This window comes from Ornithorhynchus anatinus, chromosome 5 (genome assembly GCF_004115215.2).
Source record: "Ornithorhynchus anatinus isolate Pmale09 chromosome 5, mOrnAna1.pri.v4, whole genome shotgun sequence".
NCBI lineage: Eukaryota > Metazoa > Chordata > Mammalia > Monotremata > Ornithorhynchidae > Ornithorhynchus > Ornithorhynchus anatinus.
In genome coordinates, this window is record NC_041732.1 from 38,473,411 (window position 1) to 38,492,985 (window position 19,575).

Genomic DNA, 19,575 nt, shown 5'->3' on the forward strand with positions numbered 1-19,575 from the left:
TTCTGTCAATCTTACAGCACTTTTGTACAAATCTATAAATTACATATTATAAATTATTTATTTTTATTAATATTTTTCTACTTTCTAGACTGTAATCTCGTTGTAGGCCGGGAACATGCCTACCAACTCCATTGTATCGTTCTCTCCCAAGCGCTTAATACAGTGCTCTACCCAAAGTCAGAAGGTCATGAGTTCTAAATCCAGCTCCACCGCTTCTCCGCTGTGTAACCTTGGGCAAGTCATTTAACTTCTCTGTGCCTCATTTCCCTCGTCTGTAAAAAATAAGGATTAAGAGTGTGAGCCTGAAGTGGGACAGGACTGTGTTCAAGCTGATTAACTTGTATCAACCCCAGTGCTTAGAACAGTGCTTACTCTGTGCCAGCAAGTGCCATACTAATAATTATTATTATTATTATTAATTATTAGTAAGCACTCAATAAATACCATTGATAATAATGATGATGATGATGATATGGATGTGAGTGATGCTGGCCCAGACCTGACTCCTGTAGAACTCAGTGTTGTTCTGGTTCCCTGAGTTGGCCTTCAGACAGAATCACAAAGAAGCTGTACTAACTCCTGCCTTCTCACGGTACATTCTTGTTGAGAAATTCTCTTGCCTTCCAAACATTCAGACTGAGCATAAAGTGGAGAATTAAGATCTCACCCATTTTCAAATCTGGTACCTGTTTTGATGACCTGGTGCCAGTATTGAGCCTATTTGGACAGGATTTAGGAGGAAGTCCATGAAAAATAGGCATTTGGGGAGCCATGGAGACACTGTGTCATACCTTTGACTCTGAAATCTCTGGAGGACACATTCCTTCTGAAACCTGCAGTGTACCTAGATTATGCAGATCTAAAAATAAGGCTTTATGTTAGCTCGATTCACCCTCCCTGAGTTAAAGCTCTATAAACTAGTTAAGATACTGCCTAGAACCCTAAATGGGGACATATAGGTAGGCAAAGGGAGAAGACACAGATGGGGGTAATTAAAAGTGCTTGAGTGATGTCTTCAGCATGGAAAGGAAGAGAAAAAAAAATAAAAAACCTGTTCTAAAAATGGACCAAACCACAGGAAACGCTTAGATGTGTAGCATTTCTCTCATTTTCTTTCTTTCTTTCTTCCTTTCTTTTTTCTTTCTTTCTCTTTTCTCTCTTTCTTATTTAGCTACCAAAAGAATGACTTAACAATTGCAATATTAAGTAATAGAAGACCAGGTCTGTTTAAATCTTCAGAAGAGAAAATTGTCCCCAAAAGGACTCTTAGCAGGATCACGTGGGTGGGTGGGGTAAAAAAAACAACAACCAACTTCTGAACTTAATCAGTTTCAAAAAGTCTGTCTTTGAAACAGGAACTGTTCTACAGTCTCCTGAGACTGCAGGACCAAAATCTAGACTTTTAGCAGCGAGTGGATGATCTCCCACCCTTTGGGACAGGGAGTCTTTTCCATTTGTCTTGTCCAAGATAATCCGGTTTTTGGGAAGACAGTTCATTTTGCAAGAACCAGAGAAGGGGTAAGTGTCACGTCCACATGGACATCCGCTAGCTTCAAATGGGTTCCCTTCTGTCTGAAGTCCAAATGACAAGGTGGCACGCTCTTTAGAAAAATATTTGTGTTTGCTAAGATTTAAGAAAAAGGGGTGGAGGAGGGGAAAGAGTATTCTTATTTAATCCCAAATGGATCTGAGCCGTTGCAGTCCATTCCAAAAGCTTGCTTCCTCTTCCCCGCCCCCTCCCCCACTCCTCCTTCTCCCCCTTCCAGAGAGGTCACAGAGATTCTTGAATTTGAAATTTTTTCTGGTGGAGAGGAGGGGAGAGGAAAGGGTGGAGAGAAGCACCAATCTCCCCAGCTAGGCAGTTGGGATTCAGGACAGTATCTTGTCTAGGGAAACTGCCTAGGATAGATAGATACTACAGGAAGAGGATTTGTTGGAAATTCTTACTGTTACTATTTGCTAAGGACCAAGTATAGTAAGTAGTGGCCCCAAAATATGACTTTCACTTAGCCCCTGCCTTCAAGGAATCTTCTGTTGAAAGGGGCCAAATCAGAAGTGTTCAAAAGGTGAATGCTGCCACCCTTCCACATTCCCCTACCATCCCAGTAAAATAATTTTCTTATATTTTGCTGGGTTTTCTTCCCTTTTCATTCTTTGTTCTCCTGTTGGAAAGAAAAAGGCAAAGGGAGAACAAATGGAAAAGAAAGTGGGTGGTGACAGCAACCAAGGGTTAAGATGGGGAGGGAGTGTAGAGAAGACAAAGAAATATAGGGGAGTGGGCAGAGCTGTACTGATCTAAGGAAATACTGGGAAGAGCCCAGTGGTTTGGTGTTAACTGATTTGGATTCTGACCAGCTTACAGAAATTCCTTTACTTTAGGTACTTTAACTGACTCCAGGCAGCAAAGTGAAAATAAAAAAAACTTTGACTCCTAATGCCCTCTCATGATACTGCTCTCAAGCATTCTGGATATGTACTCTATTGTGTGCAGAGCACTGTACTAAGAGCTTGGGAGAGTACAACATAACAGAGTTGGTAGACACATTCCCTGCCCACACTGAGCCGAATAATGTTCCTATCAGTCAATCAATAAATTGCATTTATTGAGTGCTTATTGTGTGCAGAGCACTATACTAAGCGCTTGGGAGAATACAGTATAACAGAGCTTACAGTCTAGGTGGGGAGACGGACATTAGCATAAATAAATAAATTATGGATATGTACTTATGTGCTGTGGAGCTGAGAGAGGAATAAAGGGTGCAAATCCAAGTGCAAGGGCAATGCAGAAGGGAGTGGGAGAAGAGGAAATTAGTGCTTTATCAGGGAAGACCTCTTGAAGGTGATGTGCTTTTAATAAGGCTTTGAAGGTGGGGAGAGTGATCATCTGTCATATTTGAAGAGGGAGGGTGTTCCAGGCCAAGGGCAGGACATGGGCGAAGAGTTGGTTGTGAGACAGACAAAGAACTCAAAGTCAGTGTTTAGTCAGCCTGGGCAAGGTGCTTCAGTAACATACATAGCTTTAGAACTAATCTCTGCGACTTGGCCACTTGGTGCAGGGAAGCAGCACGGACCTGGGAGTCAGAAGATCATGGGTTCTAATCCCGGCTCCACCACTTGTCTGCTGTGTGACCTTGGGCAAGTCACCCCAATTCTCTGTGCCTCATTTACCTCATCTGTAAAATGGGGATTGAAAGTGTCAGCCCAGTATGGGACAGGGACTGTGTCCACCCCAGTTTGTATTCACCCCTGTGCTTAGAACAATGCCTGGCACATAGTAAGTGCTTAACAAATTATGGTATTTGTTATTATTATTGTTAGCTCAGTCAGGGCCTTTGGATTGAGGAACAAAACCGTCTACCCAACTGATTAATTTCAGAGTTCAGAGTCCCTCTGATTGCCATTCCATCCTCTGAAAAGACCTTACTGGGGACGCTCTTCTCTTTTGGAGGTCTTGTTTTAGCCATTATGGTCTTTACTACATTGAGATCAGCAAATAAATATGTGAAATCGATGAAAAAGATCAAACACATAATTTTGGAGATCCCATAAGATACTTTCAACCGGATTGCAAAACAATCTCTAGTTGACCTTAAAAGTTCCTAGACTTGGGTTACCTCACAAAACGTAATATTGTGATTATGGTGCTGGACCTCCTGCACATGGACCCATAAAGCCCACTGGAGCAAATAGAGAATTGGCACGGGGTGGCAGAGAGGAGATCATGAGCTCGTTGTAGGCAAAGAGTATTATTGTACTCTCCCAAGCACTTAGTACTGTGCTTTCACACAGTAAGCGCTAAATAAATATGATTGAATGAATGAATGAAAGAAGCAATGATCAAAAAGTCGAGAGAAAAGATTGGTCAGGGATTGATCAATCAATCAGTAGTATTTAATGCACACTCACTGTGTGCAGAGCACACTACTAAAGTGTTTGAAAGAGTACAATGCAATAAAGTGGCTAGACAAGATAGCCCACAAGGAATTTACAACCTACACAAAAATTCTCCAGGACCAGCTCCTCTGTCCAGGTGGTTCGGAGTCAGATAGGACTTCCCAGTCCCCTGTCCATGGTATAACAGGACGCTTAGAAGAAAGTAGTGGGGAGGTGCGGGGGGATGGGGGGAGGGAGGTTCAGAACCTCAGGAGCTTTGGGGGGTGGACAGATGACAGCTAAAGAGAGCAGAAATCCACTACTAAAGAACCTTAAAGAAGTAGTGTGGCCTAGTGGATAGAGCATAGATCTGGGAGTCAGAGGACCTTTGCCATTTGTCTGCTGTGTGACCTTAGGCAAGTCACTTAACTTCTAGATGCCTCACTATCTCATCTGTAAAATGGGGAATAAAACTGTGAGCGCTTTTTGGGACATGGATGATGTCCACCCTGATTACCTTGTATCTAGCCCAGCACTTAGTACAGTGCCTGGCATACAGTAAGCCCTTAAGAAATACCATTTAAAAAAAAAACAAAAACTTTCTGTCTCCAGCCACTATCCTTGCAACAACCAAAGACAAAAACCAAAAATACCCCTCGGTCCTCCCCCCCCCCCCAATAGTTTAGCTCAAATCGGGAGCCGGATAAAAATTTTTAATACAGTTTTTATTTGGCAAAGCATCGTTCATGAAAACTGTGTGGGAAGCTGACGGGGACTCCCTAAGGATGTGAGTTATGTAATTCAGTCTCCCTTTTCTTTGTATGTGGGGGAGAAGACAGCAGCAGCAATCTGCCTTAGATGTCAAAAGGGGATTTAGGGAAACTTTTTTTAAAAAAAGGTGGTGTGGATGGGGAAAGTTCGGCAGAAGGGATTAAGTCCTGATTTTTTCACTCAAATATAAAATACAATAACCATTCTTTTCACTATCAACTGCCAGGATCGAGAGACAAATCTATTTGGAGATGTATGAAAATATATAGGCATATTTTCATCTTTTCTTTTGCCCTTGCCAAAGTCTGATCCCCCAAATTAGGGGAATGGGTTACACCCCAGGGCCTTCTCCAATCTAATAGGTTTTAAAGTTGACCAGATGAGGGGAGAGTCTAGGGATCCCTGGGAAGATGGGGTGTCCTTTGGTGCTGTGGCGGTGAGCTCTGGAGATTGCTGATGGAAGCAGGTCACGAATTCCACTGGAACCCCAGGGAGAGGGCAGTGAGACTACTCCAGCTCTGCAGTGGCCTCCAAATGGGGAAGGAGCTTGGCCTGGCTCAGCCTACCCAGGACACCCATGGCAGACCCTGGCACTATTCCAAATACCTGTGGCTTCCCTATAAGTCCTTCCAAGTCCCTCTAGACTATTAACTTGTTGTGGGCAGGGAATGCGTTTGTTTATTGTTGTATCGTACTATCCCAAGCACTTAGTAACCGCTCTGCATACAGTAAGTTCTTAGTAAATACAAGTGAATGAATGAATCGATGCAGAAAGTCCATTTGAAGAAACTGCAAGCACGTAGCATTGCTGAGCACTATGTCCTATTATACTAGTAAACCAACGCTGGGATATTTGAGGCCACCCAGAAAATACTATACTTAGTTGTTCATCTGATTAGAACAGCCACAGCATTATTTTACATTAAATTGAGGGATAAACAAATTTAACTTTTTTTTAATTGCTAAAATAGTTGGAATTAAGCCGGTGTCAGCTAAATTCTCTTAGCCAACACTACACTTAATTTTAATAGAGTTTGACAGACTCGTGGAGTCATCATACAAATTAGTGAAGATGAAGTAAAGATTCCTGAGCAAATTACCTGTGTCTCAGTGACTCATAATGAGTTTCAATAGGGCTTAAAAGTTCAAGCTGCTGATCAGGTTTTGCACCTCTCAGTATGTAGTATGAGATTAAATGTGAATAGATGCAATGCTGACCACATTTCAGGGAGGTCTTACAAATGGACCAGACCGGACCGGACTGGGCCGGGTACCCTAAATGAAAACAGAGTGATGTCACGTCTCGCCATCTTTTCTGGGCTCACTGCCAGTTTTTGTCCTGGACTGTAAAAATTCAGATATTAATATAGGAACAGGGCACAGAGGTGGAAGTATTTTGCAAAACAATGTACTGTACTAAAAAAGTGCAGAATGAAAAAGCTCAAATCCAGCATATTTTTAAAGTGCCGCTTGTCTAGTGACTGTAAGATGGTTGCAGGCAGGGAGCATGAATGCCAACTCTTTTGTACTCTGCTCTCCCAAGAGCTTAGTAGAGTGTCCTCCACACAGTAAGCACTCAATAAATACCCTTGATGATGAGTATTGAGCACTAGTGGACTGGAAGTTAGTACACCAGGATTCAGTCCTTCATTCAATCAGTGGTATTTATTGAGCACTTGTTGGGTACAGAGCAATATGTTAAGCAGTTAGGGGTGCAGAGCAATGTGTTAAACAGTTAGGAGAGTATAATACAAGAGACACATTGGTTGGTAGACACATTCCCTGCTCACAGGTTTACAGTCTAGAGAAAATTCCCATTTGAGACTCTTGACAACTCACCCCGATGGAGCCTGAGTTCAGGCTGGTGGTTGATTGGTTAGGGTGTTTCCCCTGCACAGAACCTGAGAGCCTAATTTTCCCCCTCCCCACCAGGTAGATTGTCTGTTCCTTGCGGGCAGGGATCACATCTACTGACTCGGTCGTACTGTCCTCTCCCAAGCACTTATGTAGTCTAGTGCTCTAAACACAGCAAGTGCTCAATAAATACCATTGGTCAATTATTCTGTGTCAGGCACTGTGTGGGCACCAGGATAGATAATGAATGGGATAATGACATCAAACTCACTTTAGTCTCCCTCCTACTTCTCCCTCCCTCCTTGTCTAGATTGTAAGTGCATTTTGGGCAGGGAATATGTGTTGTTATGCTGTGTTCTCTGAAGCGCTTAGTATGGTGCCGGGTACATAGTAAGTACTCAATAAATACAATTGACTGACTAGAGGAGGAGACTTTGGTGTATGAAGAGGTTGCTGTCTAGAGGAGTTTTTAGGCCTGGCTTTTGCTACTTTCTTGCTGTGATACCTTGCACAAGCATGAGACTTTTCTGTTCCTCAGTTCTCTACCTATAAAATAAGAAGAATAAACTTTGCTGTATCCTTATACAAGTAGAACTGACATGTCATGCAGCTATTTTGATAGTTTATAAAGAAATGCATTGGCAGATTAAATAAAAAGCATATAGACCAATAGATCAACTAATAGAAAGAAAATATCTTCTCTAGGGAGAAATCACCTCTATTAAGTCTGATATACACAGTGGATTGTGGGGTGTTCTTTTTAAATTGATTTCATAATGGGCCTAAAAAGGTTGAACCCAAGATATGAATAATACCAGTTACGAATTATAAAGCTAGAACTTCCTCAGTAACGTTAACTACTCTCCTCATGTGGATTCAATAGGCCAGCTTTAGTCATTGTCGCACGGCAGTTCTATAAATCCAGAAACCCAAAATGCTTGCATCTCACGTTTTTGAAAAAGGTGTCATTTCAGCCTCGATGAATAGCTATCATTTGATTATTAAGAGGGAGTTGCTGCAAGAGGAGGGTTATGATTCATTTCAAGAGAAGAGAATAAATCTGAAGGAATTACTGAATCAGGCTTTTTTTTTTTTGGCCAGAACTTCCTTTGGGTATCTGTTAGTTCCCTTTTTGTTTACATACCTAAGTGTCCCTTCCTCTCATGTTCCACAACCAGGATTTCTTTGCCTCCTCTTCAGACCCTTGCTACCTAAAGGAAATCACTGTCAATGTTTCCTCTAATCTTAATTGCATTTTTTAGATGATATTTGTTCAACACATATTATGTGTCATGTAATGTATTAAGTGCTGGGGTAGGTACAAGATAATCAGGTTGGACCTCACATGGACTTCACAGTCTTAATCCCCATTTTACAGATGAGGTAACTGAGGGGCAGAGAAGTTAAGTAACTTGCCCAAGGTTATACAACAGACAAGTGGCAGAGCTGGGATTAGAACCCAGGTCCTCTGACTCCTAGGTACCTGTTGTCTTTCCACTAGGCCACACTGCACCTTCCCTAGGGTCCTCTGCTACCTCAATTTCTGATCCTTTTCCCAACAGTCATTTGGAGCCCGGCATTGCATAGGCAGATTGTTGTCCAGTCTTGGGGTAGGATTGAGGACTCTTGGATTCAGACACTGCCTTTGTTACTGTTTGGCTCAATAACTTTGAGCATGCAAGAGACTTTTCTATGCTTCAGTTCTCCATTGTAAAATGGCAAGAGTAAATCCTGCTCCCTCCGTACTACACTCAAGCAGTTGAGGTTGAATAGTTGAGAATGAAAGAGACCTTTGCTATGACTCTCTTGGCATATTTTCTAAAAACGAATGTGAAAAAAAAACCAAGATTCATCATCCCATATTGGATGTAACTTTATGATATAAGCATCTCTGGGTATGGAAAAAATGAATTTCCTAGATGGAGTCCATTTGATCAGTTGCTGAATGGCATACTATGTTGTCAAATAGTCAAAGACCAAAAAAAAAAAACAAACCCAAAACAAAACAAGAAAACACCACAAACCCTTTTTTGTGAAATTGAAAAATTAAAAGATATATCAAAGCAAATGAATAACTCCAGCAAACAGGCCTGGAGTATAGGCTTCCTGTGCAAGCTTTTTGGGGTTAAGGAAGAATTATTAGACTTCCTGGGATAGTTCCTACTAAAATAAATTCTGTTTAAATTCTGTTCTCCCCAGTGCTCAGCACATAGTAAGAATTATGTATAAATAATAAATAGCATCCTTATTTTCCAAATGCTAAAGTCCTTTCTGGATGAAAGAGAAGCAGCATGGCCTAATGGATAGAGCTTGGGCCCAGGAATCAGAAGGACCTGGGTTCTACTCCCAGCTCTACCACTTGTCTGGTGTGTGACCTTGGAGAAGTCACTTAGCTTCTTCTGGCCTCAGTTACCTCAACCGTGAAATGGGGATTAAGACTATGAGTCCCATGTGGGACATGGACTGTGTCCAGATTGATTATCTTGCATCTCCCCTAGCGCTGAGAACAGTGCTTGGCACAGAGTAAGCACTTAAATGCCATTAAAGAAAAAAATAGATAAGGAGGGAGAGACATTCACTTTCAAGCCACTAGGGTTCCACTGGGTGTACTGCATGTACCTTATCAGATATACCTTATCAGATCAAGAGGGTTAGGGTGAGGGTGTGGCTGGCACTCAAGAGAAGGGAATACCCACCCACCAACCCACCCTCACCCTTAAAGCAACCCCACCTCTTTCCTTTTAAGAGTGTTCTCTATGGAGAGAGGAAAATACTGAAGCTCCAACCTTTCGGCAGACTGTAAACTTCCCCTGCTAGATTGTATGCTCCTTGAAGGCAAGGATCGGGTTTACCTGCTCCATTGCATTTTCCCAAATGCAAATTCTGCACACACTATATGCTCAGTAAATATCGTACTTGATTGATTGATCCAGCAGAAATGGGAGTAGGGGTGGGGGACGGCAAGTGAAATAGGATGATGGGTGATTTTAGGCAAGAAGTGGAATAAATAAAGCCAAGAAGACGCCCAGGTGAATCCATTCTGCTTTCATATGGAAAATGCTGCTTGAAATTTTGAGAATGATAAATCTACATTTGAAGCAAAAGAATCATAGCATTTGCTGTGTCCAATTTGCCCTAGGGCTAAAACTTTTTGGTCATGTTTTTTTTCTTTCACTCAAACAAAATGTTTTTCCATAAAACAAGTATATATTTGCAAACCTTATCGAGTGGTTGCTTTTTCCTGCAATAGAAATCCTAAAAATGGAAAAGAAGATCAGTTCATTTAGAAAAAACTTTCTTTTTTTGTAGAGTGGGGAGATGAGGAGGGTGAGAGGGAGGGAGGAAAGGAGAGAGAGAGAGAGATACAGAGAGAGAGAGAGAGAGAGAGAGAGAGAGAAAAGAAGAGGAATTGGAAATTGGCAAATTTATGACTTCTGCAAATGGGTGATTTTGGAGTGTGAGGTGAGAGTACATAAAGTTCTGGCAACATCCACTGCAGGTACTGAAGATAAAGCTCTTTCTTTCCCACCCTCCCACCTGCAGGCCTTTGCCCAGGCCATCCTCTATCTCTCTTTTCCTTGAAACAATTTCCCTGTTCTGTTTTGCCAAAACTTGGCCCTTTGAATCATTTAATTGTCAAATAAAATCTCATTTCCCCGTGAAGTCTTCCTGGGTTGATCAGATGACCCCAAACCATATAGATACACACCCTGAAATAGATAAATTCCAGCTCAGAAGCATCATTGTTGAACTGAAAGGGCAGTTCTGTGTTTTAATATATTTCACTTTGCTTGTACATAACCCCCTCAGCCTCTTCCCACTCTAGGTACACAGGTGTAAATGTTTATTATTTCTATGGCTAAGCTTATGTGCCCTCAGTTATTTATATACCTAGTGTATATACAGTACCTTTTTTTTCCATTATGCCTTTCCCATTGGATTATAAACCCTACTCCAGTAGAAAAAGAAGCAGTGTGCCCAAGTGGATAGAGCATGGGCCTGGGAGTCAAAAGGACCTGGGTTCTACTTCCGGATCTACTATTTGTCTGTACAGCAGAAAACATTGCTGCTAATTCTGTTGTAATGTACTCTCCCAAGGGCTTAGTACAGTGCTCTGCACATAGTAAGCGATCAATCAATACCATTGATTGATTGCTGTGTGACCTTGAACAAGTCACTTAAGGTCTCTGTCCTTCAGTTTACCTCATCCATAAAATGGGGATTAAAACTATGAACACCACGTGGGACGTGGATTGTGTCCAACCCGATTAGTTTATATCTGCTCAGTGCTTAGTATAGGGCCTGGTTGATGCATAGTAAGCATTTAACAAATACTTAAAAAAAAAAATCCCCACTCTGGGAATCAGAAGATGTGTGTTCTATACCTGCCTCTTTTTTCTGGAATTATGCCAGAAATGGGGAAGGGTTTCTGACTTGTGAGATTTACAGGTCTAGCAGGGATCCTGAAAAAGAGCTAGCTAATGTGGAAGACCAAGATCTCAGTATCTACCAAGGCAAACTCTATGCTGGATGGATCACAGGGCTTACAATATGCCTCAGTCAATCAGTCAAGAGTATTGAGTGCTTACTTTCTGTGCCGTGCACTATATTAAGTGTTTGAAAGAATACAGTTCAGTAGAGCTGGTAAACACCATCTCTACTGACAGGAAGCTGACTGTATGGCATCACCTTTTTGCTGTAGTCATTTGGGCCATAATGGGTCCGGCCCATGAAATTCCTTGGCATGTGCTGCACCTTGTGCTGTCCTCCTCCCTGCCCGTGGCCCTCAAGGCTCTGGTGGGGATGAGAAGCAGCATGGCACAATGGCTAGAGATGGGCCTCGGAGTCAAAAGGTCGTGTGTTCTAATCCCGGCTCCATCACTTGTCTGGTGTATGGCCTTGGGCAAGTTACTTTACTTCTCTGTGCCTTAGTTATTTTATCTGGAAAATGGGATTGAGACTGAGACCCACATGGGACAGGGACTATGTCCAACCCAGTTAGCTTGTATCCACCCCAGCGCTTAATACAGTGCCTGGCACATAATGCTGCACAGGCCATCAGCACTGCCACCAGGGGCCGAAGCTGGTGGGCTGCTGGGGGAGGGAGGCCGGAGGGGCCAGGTAGCAACATCGCACGGTTCCGGCACAGTCCGGCGCAGACTCAGTGCATTTTCATTAATTCATTCAATGGTATTTATTGAGCGCTTACTGTATGCAAAGCACTGTAGTAAGTGCTTGGGAGAGTATGATGTAACAACAGACCCATTCCCTGCCCACAATGAGCTCACAGTCTAGAGGGGGAGGCAGACATTAATATAAGTAGATAAATAGGTAAATAAATTACAGATCTGTAGATATATATACATATGTGCTTTGGGGATAGGTGGGATGATGAATGAAGGAGCAAGTCAGAGGGTGCAGAAGGGAATGGGAGAAGAGGAGAGGCTTAGTCAGGGAAGTCTTCTTGGAGGAGATGTGCATTTGGGGCTAGGCAAGCGAAGCAGCATGGCTTAGTGGAAAGAGCATGGGCTTGGGAGTCAAAGGGCGCCTAATTCTGGCTCAGCCACTCATCTGCTGTGTGACTTTGGGCAAGCCACTTTAACCTGCCTGTGCCTCAATTCCCTTATCTGTAAAATGGGGATCAAGACTGTCCCCTTTATGGGACATGAACTATGTCCAACCTGATTAGCTTGCATCTGTCCTATTATCTTGTGTCTACCCCAGCGCTTAGAACAGTGCCTGGCACATAGTAAGGGCTTAACAAGGACCATAATTATTATTATTATTATTAGGCACACAGCTGGGGAGGGGGGTCAGAGGTGTGGCATCTCCCCTAGGCTTGCGGACACTGGAGGGCTGGATTTGGGGAGGGAGATGAAAAGTGCTGGCGGCCGAGACTTTCTCCCCCGTTTTAGGGTCTGGGTCGGGGACCGGGGACACCGGATTCCCAAGTTTGATGGCAGAGCGCGGGGGAGAGGAGAGAGCGAAGGATCACCCCCTCGTGGAGGCTGCATCTTTCTCTCCCCTTTCACTCATTCAATCGTATTTATCAGGCCCTTAATGTGTGCAAAGCGCTGTACTAAGCGTTCTTCCCCGCGCGCTCCCACGGGCCGTGTGAACGGGTCCGTCCCCTTGAGCCTAGAATAATAATAATAATAATGATAAAGTGATGGTATTTGTTAAGCGCTTACAATATGCCAAGCACTGTTCTAAGCGCTGGGGTCGATACAAGCTAATGAGGTTGTCCCCCGTGGGGCTCAAAGTCTTGGGTCGATACAAGGTAATGAGGTTGTCCCCCGTGGGGCTTAAAGTCTTCATCCCCATTTTACAGATGGGGTCCCTGAGGCCCAGAGCAGCGAGGCGACTTGCCCAAGGTCACCCAGCAGGCGAGTGGTGAAGGTGGGATTTGAACCCACGTCCTCTGACTCCCAAGCCAGCTCTTGCCACTAAGTGATGCTGCTCCTTGCCGTCTTCCCTTTCTCCTCGTCCTCCTCCTCCCCACAGTTCTCCCTGCTGCTTCTCCTCCTCTTCCCGGCTGTCCTCCCTGCTGCTTCTCCTCCCCGCAGTCCTCCCTGCTGCTCCTCCTCGTTCACCTCCTCCCTGCAGTCCTCCTTGCTGCTCCTCGTCCTCCTCCTCCCTGCAGCCCCTCTTCTTCCTCCCCGCCGTCCTCCCTGCTGTGCCTCCTCCTCGTCCACCTCCTCCCCGCCGTCCTCCCTGCTGCTCCTCGTCCACCTCCTCCCCGCAATCCTCCCTGCTGCACCCCTTCCTCGTCTTCCTACCCGCCGTCCTCCCTGCAGTCGTCCTTTATGCTCCTCCTCCTCCTCGTCCGTGCAGTCCTCCCTGCTGCTCCTCCCCCTCGTCCTCCTCCTCCTCCTCCTCCCCGCCGTCCTCCCTGCTGCTCCTCCCCTCCCCCCACCTCCCCTCCCGCTCCCCGGGGCAGGCTTGGAGCATTTGTACTCACATCCGGGGTTGGGTTTGGCTTTGATACGAAACGTAATTAACCCGGAAAAAAGAAGCAAGAGAGACGGGAGACCCAAGAGGGAAGGAGAGAGGGAGGCCGCGGGGGGGAGGGGAAAAGGGGGTGGGGGTGGGGGGGACAAAGCCAAGGAGGGGAGGGAAGAGAGGAGAGGGAGGAGAAAGACCGACAGAGCCAGACAAGGACGGACAGATCGGCCCGGAGAGAAAAGAGCTCGCCAGGGAGGTCGGTGGGTCAGCCCCATGTAACCCCCACCGGACAGCCGCCGGACCCCCCCTCCACGGCGGGGTAAGTAGGGGCCCGGTCGGGGGTGGGGGGTCGTCGGTGGTCCAGAGATGCCCGGGGGTCCCGGGATGTGACCCATGTCTCTGCAAGAGGTCACTCCCTCCCCGTCCCTGCAGCCACAGGTGACCCCCAAGGGGGTGGGGGGTGTCTCCTCCAGGGTGACACCTCCAGGGACGAAGGTCTCGACCAGGTCGGGGAGGAAAGGGGAGGGGGCGATCGGGGGAGCAGCGGTTCCTTACTTTTGCAGATGCAAAAAGTTGCTCGGGGCTGCTGTCCGGGGGCCGAGGGTCCTGGGAGTGGGCTCCGAGCCCCAGGGCAACCCCCTGCCTCCGACTGAGCCTGGGTTGACCAGGGGTCTTTCACCCAGGACAACCCTTTCCTTACCCCCTTTCCTCTTCGAGTTTTGGAGGCTCCCTTCATTCCGGGCTTGGGAGCCAGAGGACGCAGGTTCTAATCCCGGCTCTGCCACTTGCCCCCTGGGCGACCTTGGGCTAGTCACTTCACTTCTCCGTGCTTCAGTTACGCCATCTGACAAATGGGGGTGAAGACTGTGAACCCCGTGTGGGACAACCTGATTAGCTAGTGTCTACCCCAGTACTTAGAACAGTGCTTGGCACATAGTAAGCATTTAACAAGTACCTTCATCATTATTATTATTATGATTTCCCGATCTGGATATTCCCCTCTAGACTCTGAGCTCATTGTGGGCTGGGAATGTGCCTCCCAACTCTGTCGTAGCTCCCTCTCCCAAGCGCTTAACACAGTGCTCTGCACATGTGAGCCTGTCGTTGGGCGGGGATTGCCTCTATCTGTTGCCGAATTGTACATTCCAAGCACTTTGTACAGTGCTCTGCACACAGTAAGCACTCAGTAAATATGATTGATTGATTGAATGAATGAATAAATAAGATTGACTGATCGAATGGTTGAGGAATGGTCCCCGGGGACCCCTGGTGCACCTGCTTCTCCAGGAACACTCTCCACTAAACCCCTTCCGTTGTTCTGGGCCACTCTGATCCTCTCCTTTAACTTCAACCTCTAACTCTCAGTACCCACCACTTCCTCCCCACCCCACTTCCACTCTACCTGAGATATAGAAGGAGAGCAAGATTTCCATCAACTTGGAGCCCAGGCCGAGGACAAAGCGTCCAACACAAGGGAGAGCAGGAGGCTCGGACAGGGGTTAGGTAGAGGGACAGATTAGGCTGGCAATTGTTTTCGATGGTACTTGTTAAGTCCTTACTATGAGACAAACACTGTTCTAAGGGTTGGGGTAGATACAAGTTAAGTATATTTTTCCCTGTCCCACATGGGGCTCACAGTCTAGGTATGTCGGCGGTGCCCGTCCCCTCCCCCCACCCCCCCTTTTCATCCCAAAGGCTTCTAATCGATTCGACTTGTGTCCCTGGTACGAATCTCAGTTGTAGCCAAGAGAGAAAGTCTCAGGAGTTACAAGTATCCTGTTCACAATAATAAGAATAATTCTGTATTTGTAAAACACTTACTTTGAGCCAAGCACTGTACTAAGGGCTGAGATAGATACATGATAGTCAGGTCAGACCTAGTCCTTTTCCCGGATGGGGCCCACAGTCTAAGTAGGTGGCAGAACAGGTATTCAATCCCCATTCGACAGATGAGGACACCGAGGCACAGAGAAGTTAAGTCATTTGCCCGAGGTCACCCAGAAGGCAAGTGGCGGAGCTGGGATTAGAACCCAGTTCCTCTGATTCTCAGGGCTGTGCTCTCTGCATCAGGCCTCACTGCTTCCCCTTATTACTCTGACCTTTCCCCCACTTCATGGGGCTGGGTTTCCTTCCTGTTGGATTTTAGGTACAAGAACCCCATTCCAGGCTTGGCATGGGGCTTGGCAGGTGCGTTCTCAGGAGACAGTGTCTCTTGGGCCTTGGAATCAAGCATTGTGGATTTGGGACTCAATCCTTATGGGAAGCTTAATATCAATTAATAGCATTTATTGAATGTCTGCTGGGTTTGGGGCTCTGGGCTGGGTGTTTGAGGCACCTAGAGAAGAAGCCCTTCTGAAATGATATCTCCCAGGAGGGGATTAATTTCTATCCCTCATATCGGACATCAACACTTTTGTCCCACCTAGGCACTTAAGTACTCACAACCTCCAATAGCACTTATTTACCTAACTTGTATACTCTATTACTTCCTCTTATCTGTTGTTTATTTAAGCATCTTTCTCCCCTTCTATATTGTAAACACCTTGAGGCCTGGGATCATTTATCATATTCTTTCAAGTACATAGAAAGCTGTTCTGCAAAGGAGGTGCAGAACAGTGATATAAATAAATTATAATAAATGTAAATATGTATTTATTATAAATAAGATTGTGTGTATATATAATGCAAATATATAACTAAATATATATAATATAATATAACAAATACTGATTGATTGAAGTGTTAGCCTATTCATTCCCCTTCTCAAGGTCGCTACCTTCTGTTTCGTAAAGTCTCCCTTTTTCCTCTGAAAACTGGGGTTTGCCCACTAAGATCCTAGAATAAAATGCCATAGATAAATGATTGGCCTTCTTGCAAAATTACATTACATCACCATCATGAAAATCAACATCAAATAGTGTTTATCATGCATCCACATGTGTATGATTTTGTTTTGGGACCTTATTTTCCTCTCTGCTCTGAGAGCAATTGGAACCTGAATACTTTTATTTTATAGAAGTCAGCATGCATGGAACTGGGATTTTGACTCTTAGGGGAATGTTGGTTTAGCTTGATGATCTTACTCTTTTATTGTGCCTCAAATAATAAGCCTAAGCTTTCTTCTGTAAACTCAGTTGACCATTGCTTTGGAAATTGCCAGAGCTTCAAGGGTTAATGTTTTGTAAACCCTTTTTCTATTGCACTTTTTTCTCTTTGAGTAAAAGGAAGTGGAGCTTGCAAGCTCTATCATGTCACAATGGGGTGCATGAAAATGTGGGTGGCAGATAAACTGGGGGAGGCACCCCAAGGAGCCCATCTGGACTCTTGTTTCAACCACAAATGTGAAGCCCCGGAAGGCCTGTGTCAGCAGCAACATTTTAGTGAAGTGCAGGCAGCATGCATTTTCATTCATTTCCTGTCACCTTCGCAGGACAGACTGAAAGGTGGGCACACCCGGTCTTGAAAGGGCAGGATGTTCAGGCATTGGAGAGGCTACTAGGTTGGCAGGGTTTGGATCTCTTCTTACCTATTTGGCAGCCTTTGGCGGGGTGGTGGACAGAGGGTTCTCTGGAAGGCCTAGAATTCTGAGCAGCTTGGCAGAACCCACCTGTGCATTGGAGTCCTTGCTGCTTGAGTCCTGGTGTGGACTCTTGACTGTTAATCTGCATGAGGTTTTGAGTTCCTTTCTTGCCTTCCTGTTTGTCTTGGTGAGTTATACAGGGCAGCATGAACCAGAAAGCCTTAGAATGGGAGGAACCAAACTGAGGACAGCTAACAGTGATGGGTGCAAACCTGACCAAGAAGGGCTGTCCCTGTACCGAGAGCTCTGAAGACTAGGTAGGGTCTCAGGACCCATTTTGGCCACACATACACACACACCACCCACTGACGCACCCAAGAATGCAGCGCACCCAAGAATGCAGCGGTTGTTGCAGAGGCCCTATAATTGGAATAGTTTACAAGACCTGATTTGCATATTCTGAATCATTTGTTGCACTGTTCTGAATTTAGACTGAGGCCTTTGCAACTTTCAGGAGCATTTCACTTGTCTTTGGTTTGCAGTGAGCAATCTTTCTGCCCCAGTCTCAGGTTGTAATTCTCTTGTAGGAGCAACCCAAGCTTCCCCCCCGATGAAATGTTTGTTTGGGATTGGAGAATGCTGCAATCCCAGCAGAGCTTCTGACTTTCCAAAGGAGAACAGGAGGCTCTCAGTCTGCCATGTGCTTTCCTGCAGGCAGGCGGATGGGCGGAGGTGAAAGAAAAGCAGCTTGATCTAGTGGAAAAACCATGGGCCTGGGAGTCAAAGGACCTGGGTCCTAATCCCGGCTCCCCCACTTTTCTGTTGTGTGTGACTCTGGGCAAGGTCGTTTCACTTTTTTGTGCCTCGGTTACCTCATCTGTAAAAGAGGGATTCAATAGCTTTCTCCTTCCTACTTAGATTGTGAGTTATGTGGGACAGGGACTGTGTCTGACCTGATTATATCTTCCCCAGTGCTTAGGACAGTGCTTGACATGTAATAAGTGCTTAACAAATACCACAGCTATTATTAGTAGTATTATTCTCTGTCCCTCAGTTACCTCATCTGTAAAACAGAGATTAAGACTGAACCCTATGTGGGGTATGGACTGTGTCCAACTTGATGATTTTGTATCTATGCCAGTGCTTAGTACAGTGTCTGGCACATAGTAAGTGCTTATAATACCATTAAAAAGGATAAAAGGAGGGCAGGGAATGAGATCCTCTAGACCTGACTCCTCTGCAGCTTTTGGGAAACACTCTAGAAGATAAAGCGCAAGACCTGAAAACAGTCTGTCCTGAGGGTCAGGTTCAAATTCTGCCAACAAATCAACTTCAGAGACTTCTGATTGTGGTTATGTGGCCCGCAATGTTCCCTCATTGATGGAGCCCTGAGCGACCATTCTCATGGCTGGTTCCCAGGGGCCAATTAGTGAGTCCGGGTCATGTTAACTCACAGGAAAGTTCAACAGATGGACCTGCAGCCCCATGAAATTCTTTCCATCTTTTACCATCTTGGAGTCTAGAATTTTTACATATCTAAAATACCAAAAATAAAAAAAGAACAACAGCAAGAACTGGGTTTGAAAGAGTTTAATTCCAGGTGCTTGTTCAGGGCATTTGTTAGCCCCAGTTACAACTCTACTGAACACAGGTTCTTCTATTAGTAAATTTTGGGTAAAAGGTCTGCCTTTCAGTTCAGAAACATTCATCATGGATTTCCTTATAGTGTGCTCGACTTGTAGTTCCCCATTAGCTACAGTTTGAGTGTATGTCTAGGGAGAGCTGGAAGCTAAGTTCAGTACTGACCTCATCTCCCCATGAAAGGACAGAGTTTTTGACTGGACAAGCTAGTAGACCAGTGGTCTATTCTGACAGTATTGTCTGTCAGTCCCTCTCACTACCCCCGCCACCCCCCCCAACCCAGTGCTAAGGAAAAGATATGAAACTTAATTCAATCACGTCAGTAAATCACCTCTCCCCCTCTAGTCTGTTAGCTCTTTGTGGGGCAAGATAGTGTCTACCAATTCTAATGTATGGTGTTTTCCTAGGCTCTTAATACAGGGACCTGCTTAGTATGAGAAGAAGCGTTGGCCTAGTAGATAGACCATGGGCCTGGGAGTCAGAGAGAAATAGATTCTAATTCTCGCTTTGCCATTTCTCTGCTGTTTGTCTTAACTTCTCTGTGCCTCAGTTACCCCATCTTTAAAATGGGGATTAAGACTTGAGCCCCATGTGGGACAGAGACTGTGTCCAACCTGATTAAGTACCACAGCACTTAGAACAATGCCTGGCACATAGTAAGTACTTAAGAAATACCATAAAAAAAGTTTTCAGTAAATACTGTTGATTGCCTGATTAATTAATTTAACTAAAACTTTAGGGGCTATGTCTGCAGGTAAGCTTCTCTTATTCTGATCATGCTAGGTGATTTGCTAGGGAAAAGGAGGGGGGTCTTCGATATTCAGCTAGGTGGCAACATTTCTTCAAGCTAATTTTCCAGGCTTCTGGAAAAATGATTCATTCATTCAATAGTATTTATTGAGCGCTTACTATGTGCAGAGCACTGTACTAAGCGCTTGGGATGAACAAGTCGGCAACAGATAGAGACGGTC

General features: G+C 45.0%; 1 protein-coding gene across 2 annotated transcripts in view; it reads left to right on the forward strand.

Moving 5' to 3' along the window:
- The first annotated feature begins 1,356 nt into the window (after positions 1-1,356).
- PLEKHA2 (pleckstrin homology domain containing A2) overlaps positions 1,357-19,575 on the forward strand; it is a 68,390-nt gene continuing 50,171 nt past the window's right edge. Inside the window, exon 1 of one of the 2 annotated variants that reach the window (XM_029066531.2) lies at positions 1,357-1,518. The gene's annotated coding sequence lies outside the window, so the exon portion shown is untranslated. Of the gene's footprint in view, positions 1,519-13,596; positions 13,763-19,575 lie in introns of those variants that run through there. The other variant, XM_029066530.2, reaches the window with a different exon arrangement.